General features: G+C 48.9%; 1 pseudogene; it reads left to right on the top strand.

Moving 5' to 3' along the window:
• Positions 1-1,216: 1,216 nt before the first annotated feature.
• On the top strand, positions 1,217-3,294 carry LOC147058864 (L-threonine 3-dehydrogenase, mitochondrial pseudogene; annotated as a pseudogene).
• The last annotated feature ends 4,137 nt before the right edge of the window (positions 3,295-7,431 follow it).

The raw sequence follows: 7,431 nt of genomic DNA, 5'->3' as shown, positions 1-7,431 counted from the left end.
ATGTGGGAGAGCGCTTATCGCCCTCAGAATCTGCAACCGGAAGGGTAGACGCAGGTCCCGGAAAACAGTGTCCGTTCTGCAACTCAAAAGTGGTGTGCCCAGTTCGGGCGTTAACGGACATACGCGCACACATCAATGCCAGAGGGAGCGCCTGAACCCAATTCAGATTGGACTCCGCCAGTGCCCTGGGACAGATGATACCACGCATCTCATTTGCCGGCCAACTGGACGGCATGTGGGATGCGCTCCACCACTTTATAGGGTCTAGTCAACGCAGGCTCCGTCCCCTTCCTTCTTGGGACCTTCTGCCAGAATGTTGGAGTGATCTGGACCTCGGTCTTTGCTTCCGTATTCGCAGTAGTTTGCTGAGCAAATCTTTTCAGCAACCTTTGCAGTCTTTTGAGATGTTTCTTCTGCTCCTCTCATCACTGTGTGTTGAATTCTTACATGTCCTGTCCAAAAACAATTACATTTGACAAAACATTGAATCTTCCATTAGGGTAAATGATTCTACTCCCCCCCTTTTGACACATTCACGTAATGTGGCAATAGTTATTGGGGAGCAAACGGGACCGGCAAGGTGTCCCGGACACATTATCATATCCATCCCGGCTGGACTAGATCGTCCTGTCTTGTCCAACCACAGGAAACAGGCCTTCTCCATCGAACCATTTGTCATCAATGGTGCCCCTGAGTAATCATCAAATCCTAGGCCATTCATATGCGCGCACACACGTACAAACTAACAGACACAAAGCCGCCCATTTTTTTCACCATCACAGCTCAGCCCCTGTCCCACATGTAACTTCATGATGGCCGTGAGCAGGTAGACATTGAAGTCCACCGGGTCTCAGTTACAATCGTGCACATCCCATGCCGTAGATGCATTCCCTGCTTGTCCACATTCATTCTTCCATCATCCTGTCTTACTCTCGCTTGCTACCACGCCCTCAGCACACATCTGGAGCGGTTACAACACTCTGCGCGCAGCCACAACGAGGGGCGCAAGGGGGAGGGGGGGGGGGGGGGGGGCATTTCCATACTGATTCATCCCAGCCTGGCCAGTACTGGAACGATCAATGCCATTGTCCCCCACCCGCGCCAACCCAGCAAATGGCTACCCGCAGAGCCCAGACCCCCGCACCTCCATCAGTCTTCCCCACAATCAAATTACAATATTAATCACCCCACCCACATTCCAACAGCCGTGTAGACAATGGAACAGAAAGGCACAGGTGACACACGCGGGGAGCAAGCTCCAGCAGTCCTTTCATAAGGAAATTACAACAATCACGTACCCCCCTTTTGCACTCCAACAAACATGGAGACAAAGAAACATGGAGAGGCACAGGTGAGACACCTGGGGATCACGCCCCAGTAGTCCTTTCACAGGCAAATTACAACAACCACTCATCTGACTCACATTCAAAAATCGTAGTGGGGAAACGCCTCGGCCAACTGACCATACATACACATTCAAAAAACGGCGGGAAAAAACGCTGCGGCCCCACGATCACACAAACACATTCAAAAACTGGCAGGAGAAGATGCTGCGGCCAAACGATCACACAAGCACATTCAAAAATTGGCGGGAGAAGATGCTGCACAAACGATCACACAAGCACATTCAAAAATTGGCGGGAGAAGGTGCCGCAGCCAAACAATCACACAAACACATTCAAAAATTGGCGGGAGAAGATGCCGCAGCCAAACGATCACACAAATAAGGAATCCTGTTTCTCAACAGCTTATCTCAAACAACAACACACACGCGGTCCACACGGCGTAAATCCCGAAGGTCACTTGAGATCGCAAAACTGCAACGCCGCGGGACCAGTTTCTCAGAAGTTTCTCTCAATCAACAACACAAACGCGGTCCACACGGCGTAAATCCCGAAGGTCACTTGAGATCGCAAAACTGCAACGCCGCGGGACCAGTTTCTCAGACGTTTCTCTCAATCAACAACACAAACGCGGTCTACGCGGCGCAAATCCCAAAGGTCACTCGAGATCGCAAAACTGCAACGCTGCAGGACCCGTTTCTCAAAAGTTCATCTCAAACAACAACACAAACGCAGTCTACTCGGCGCAAATCCCGAAGGTCACTCGAGATCGCAAAACTGCAACGCCAGGGGACCCGTTTCTCAAAAGTTTATCTCAAACAACAACACAAACGCGGTCTACGCAGCGCAAATCCCGAAGGTCACTCGAGATCGCAAAACTGCAACGCCGCGGGACCCATTTCTCAAAAGTTTATCTCAAACAATAACACAAACGCGGTCTACACATACCCCAATAAAGGAACAACTCCTGCCCACACCCGACCGCTTTATTCTACCAGAACAAGTTCGTGCGCACAAACCCGTTCATGGCAAAACACACTTAGCGCTAGACAGGGCAATGCCACCACGGTGCGGAGGTCCCAGTTCGTGCAGGAAAAACTCCTCTTACGTTTTCAAAGCGGACCTCCGGCCCGAAGCGGCAAGCCTCACCTGAAAGCGGCCGAAACCTGCTCAACTGGACAAAACCCACATCGGGGTCACCATTTGTTGCGTGTTGTGCGGGATGTCCGTTGTTGAGCCAGGAAAGCAAAGATGTGGAGTATAGCAAGTATGACAAGATCTTGGGTTGTTTAATGGCGGCCAATACACAAGGCACGGCAGCAGCTGAAACAACAACTTCTGTCTCCAGGTCAGCTTGTTTTATACTGTCCGGAAAGGCGGGAACTTGTCACATGACCATTTCATACCTGGGGCGGGAACTTGTCACATGACCAGTTCGTACCTGAGTGTGGGGGGCGACACCCCCCGGTGTGTGCGTGTGTGTTGTATTCGTGTTCTGATTGAGCAGTTATGTTTGCATAAAATAATAAAAGAATTGTACATATATGAGCATCATATTGTACAGAGATTGTCCATCCTAATAGAACATGCTCCCTCTTCACTTCCCATGGTGTGTGTCGACGACTGCTTGCGCGCCACCCTTGGGGTGCTGGAGGCAACGGACGACACGCTCGGCATGCTCGGCATACTGCATCGGCGCCATGAGCCTCTCGCCTGAAGAGCTAGTGCGGGAGCTGCGCAGGCACGTGCCTGAGCTGGAGGTTCCGTACAACGTGGACCCCCCCCCCCCCCCCCCATCCGGCAGGCCATCGCCGACTCCTGGCCGATGGACTTTGACGACTCCAACGCCAAACGCAACTGGGCCAGGAAGCACGACTACGACCTTCCCAAGTTGGTGCAGACCATGCTCAACTTCCTCAGCGACGACACGCACATAGCCTACGCCAACTAGCCGCACGGCGCCTGAGCTAAGAAAACGCAGCTTTTTGTACATAGGTGTATAAGTTGGTCACGTTTTTTTATCTTGATAATCTGTTGTAATTGTGTATGTAAAGCGACTTTGAGTGTCTAGAAAAGTGCTATATAAAACCGATATATTATCACTATTATTAATAATCACTAAGTGACCAAAGTGGTTTTGTTTTAGACGGCAACTTGAACTGATTAGAAGGCTTGGCTTCTTTGATGTTGGCAAAAAGGGGTTCTGGAACAGACATATTTCTTTTGCACTGACATTCATGGAATCTCACACTGAATTCCGCCTTCAGCAATTCCAGTTCTTCTGCAAACCTATCAGGTTGGAATGGGACCGCTGGATTATTTGCAGAGATGTTTTGGTTCGCAGTAAGATGGATGAAGTGCTTTTTACTTGTTCTAAAAGCAGGGCTAGTTTCACCTCAAAGACAATACAGACAATATTCCCTTAATACATGTCGGAATATTTGTTGGGAATGAATTTTTCTTGGCATTGTAGCTACAAGGATATTTAGCATTTCTGTTACAGCAATTAAAAACGCCAGGTGCCATTTCCATTCAGGGTTGTTCTGCTCTGGGACCATTTTGTTTTCTGGATGAAAAGATGCTTTAATTTTGGGTAGTAGTTCCACAGCATTAAAGACGTGTTTGTTCTCGGGACACACCTCATCCGTGACATAATTCAGACATTTGTTGCAAATTCTCCACGTTACCACTGCCTGCTATCAGAAGAGCAACTTAAAAGTTGGCTCACACTGATTACTAGTTCAGCTGAGCTTGGCATACAAATGTATTTTGCTGACCCAACAGTCCAATATTTAGCTTAGAGAATTTTCAAAGTCAAAGTCTGCTTTATTGTCAATTTCTTCATGTTAAGACACACAAAGAGATCGAAATTACGTTTCCCACCGTCCCACGGTGACTAGACACATTACACAACACATACAAGCAAATAGCACAAAGAGTAAAAACAATAGATAAGAGCGATGAATAAGTAATAAGCAAACAACCGAAATAAATAAACAATAAATAAATAAATAAATAAATAAATAAATAAATAGACAAATAAGAGGAGCAAAATGGAGCAAGCTTGCATACAGCAGACAGCCAGACTATAGCGCAAAAGAACAGGACGTTATGCAGCCGAGGGGGGAGGGGGGAGGGAATTCAGGATCCTGACAGCTTAGAGTATGAAGCTGTTGGTGAGTCTGGTGGTGCGGGAGCGCAGGCATCTGTACCTCTTCCCAGAGGGCAGAAGATCAAACAAAGAGTGAGCGGGGCGACTCATATCACACACAATCATGGTCGCCTTGCGGGCGAGATGGGAGGTGTAAATGTCCTTCAGGGAGGGGAGTGAAGCACCAAAGATCTTACTAGCCGTGTTCACTATGCGCTGCAGGGCCTTCATGTTGTATTCAGTGCAGCTACCACCCCATACAGCGATACAACTGGAGAGGACGCTCTCAATGGTGCCACGGTAGAGAGGTCCACACTGATGTGCACCCCCAGGAATCTGGTGCTGCTCACTCTCTGCACCACAGCACCGTCGATGGTCAGCGGCAGGTGTTGGGTGTGACCCTTCCGGAAGTCAACAACAATCTCCTTGGTCTTGCTGACATTCAGCAAGAGGTTGTTGTCCCTGCACCACGTGGCCAGAAGGTCGACCTCCAACCTGTATTGAGTCTCGTTGTCCCCGGTGATGAGACCCACCAGAGTCGTGTCGTCGGCATATTTCAGCACGTGGTTGCTGCTGTAGTTTGCAGTGCAGTCATGCGTCAGCAGGGTGAAGAGCAGCTGACTGAGCACGCAGCCTTGGGGGGCCCCCGTGCTCAGCGTGATGCTGTCAGAGATATTGTCGCCAACACGTACTACCTGAGGCCTCTGACAGAGGAGGTTCAGTAGCCAGTTGCAAAGGTAGGTACTGAGGCCCAGCTTGTCGAGCTTGCAGATGAGACGCTGTAGAACAATTGTGTTGAATGCAGAACTGAAGTGCACAAACAGCAATCTCACATACGAGTTCTCCAGGTGGGTGAGGGCAGAGTGGAGGGCAGAGCAGATGGCATCCTCAGAGAACCGTTTGGCTCAGTACGCAAACTGGAAGGGGTCTATGATGGGGGGGAGAACGGACCTGAAGTGCGCCATGACAAGCCGGTCAAAGCACTTCATGACGATGGGTGTCAGTGCCACACGGCGGTAGTCATTGAACCAGGAAGGAGCAGGTTTCTTCGGCACAGGTATGATGGTAGCGGCCTTGAAACATGACGGGACGATGGCCTGCTGCAGGGAAATGTTAAATATGTCCGTCAAGACATCCATCAGCTCCTCAGCGCAGTCCTTCAGCGCTTGACCCGGGATGTTGTCCGGGCCCGCCGCCTTACGGGTGTTGATAGCAGCAAGCGTCCTCCTCACGCTAACGGCAGAGAGGCACAGGGGCTGCTCGTTCGGAGGGGGAGGGGTCTTCAGCGGACAAGTGCTGTTCTGAGCGTTGAAGCGAGCAAAGAAGTGGTTCAGTTCGTTGAGCAGAGGGACATCGCCCTCACAGTTCTGCGGCGCGGGCTTGCAGTCCCTGATGGTCTGAATGCCTTGCCACAGGCTCCTGCTGTCTTTGAAGTGGGCGGTAATCTTGGAAGAGAATGCCGGCTGACAGGGGCTGTCCTCGGGCTGCTGAGGGCCAGAGACAAAGCCTACCGGGTTGGGGATGAAGCGGGCGTGAGATCAGATAGGGCGAACCTGTCCCGAGGCATCAAGTTAGCGAAAAAGGCATTCTCTTCCATTCTCTTTATTTGCTTATTACTTATTCGTTGCTTTTGTCTGTTCGTTTTTACTCTTTGTGCTATTTGATGTGAGTGTTGTGTACTGTCTAGTCACCGTGGGACGGTGGGAAACGTAATTTCGATCTCTTCGTGTGCCTGGCATGTGAAGAAATTGACAATAAAGCGGACTTTGACTTTGAAGTCGCACTAGCCATAAAATGCATAATAAAGAAGAAGAAAATTATATATGTCGCACCGAAGTACAAGTCGCATTTTTAGGGGAACTTTATTTGACAAAATACAACACCAAGAACGGACATGAATGTGCAAAATCAGGCTAAACAATACGTATGCTAATGTTACATAAACACAAACGAGGAACTGAGAATGTGCCTGACGTAACATACAAGTTATCAAAATATCCATGTAACCTATATCGACCTATATTACTATATAGAAGCTATATACCAAATAACTATAACATCAATCCATTCATTCTCTATACCACTTGTCCCCACGGAGGTCGCAGGCGGGCTGGAGTCTATCCCAGCAGTCATCGGGCAGTAGGCAGGAGACACCCTGAACTGGTTGCCAGCGGATCGCAGGGCACACAGAGACGAACAACCATCCACACTTGCATTCACACCTCGGGGCAATTTGGAGTGCGCAATTGGCCTACCAAGCATGTTTTGGGGATGTGCGAGGAAACCGGAGTGCCCGGAAAAACACACGCGGGCACAGGGAGAACATGCAAAGTCCACACAGGGATGGTCAGAGGTGGATCAAACCGGCACCCTCCGAACTGTGAGGCGGACGTGCTTACCAGTGCCCCACCGAACCACCCTAACTATAACTTCAATAACAATTTTATCGAACCACCCGTGTCACTCCAAATCATTAAAATCATCGAAATCTTTGTCCTCCGTGTCACTTACACCGCTGCTGACTCCGGAAGTACATTCTGCGCTGAGGTCTCACTCATTGGCAGTGGCGGCTCCAATTATTCCACAGGCCTAGTGCGCCCTCATGCGGTTTAAAGTGAAAATAACATGTGCATCAACTATGCAATAGAAAGGAAGTAATGTGTTAATAACTTCACATAAAAAAAACTGCAATTTATAGTCCGGAAAATATAGTATATAGTATGTATGTAAGTAAGTGTGTGTGTGTGTGTGTGTGTGTGTGTGTGTGTGTGTGTGTGTGTGTGTGTGTGTGTGTGTGTGTGTGTGTGTGTGTGTGTGTGTGTGTGTATGTATGTATGTATGTATGTATGTATATATATATATATATATATATATATATATATATATATATATATATATATATACCCCTCCGTGAGTCGTCACCTTATCGTGGTGGAG

This window comes from Syngnathus leptorhynchus, chromosome 3, assembly GCF_054491065.1.
Source record: "Syngnathus leptorhynchus isolate UIUO chromosome 3, UIUO_Slep, whole genome shotgun sequence".
NCBI lineage: Eukaryota > Metazoa > Chordata > Actinopteri > Syngnathiformes > Syngnathidae > Syngnathus > Syngnathus leptorhynchus.
This window is presented reverse-complemented; position numbering and strand designations above follow the sequence as displayed.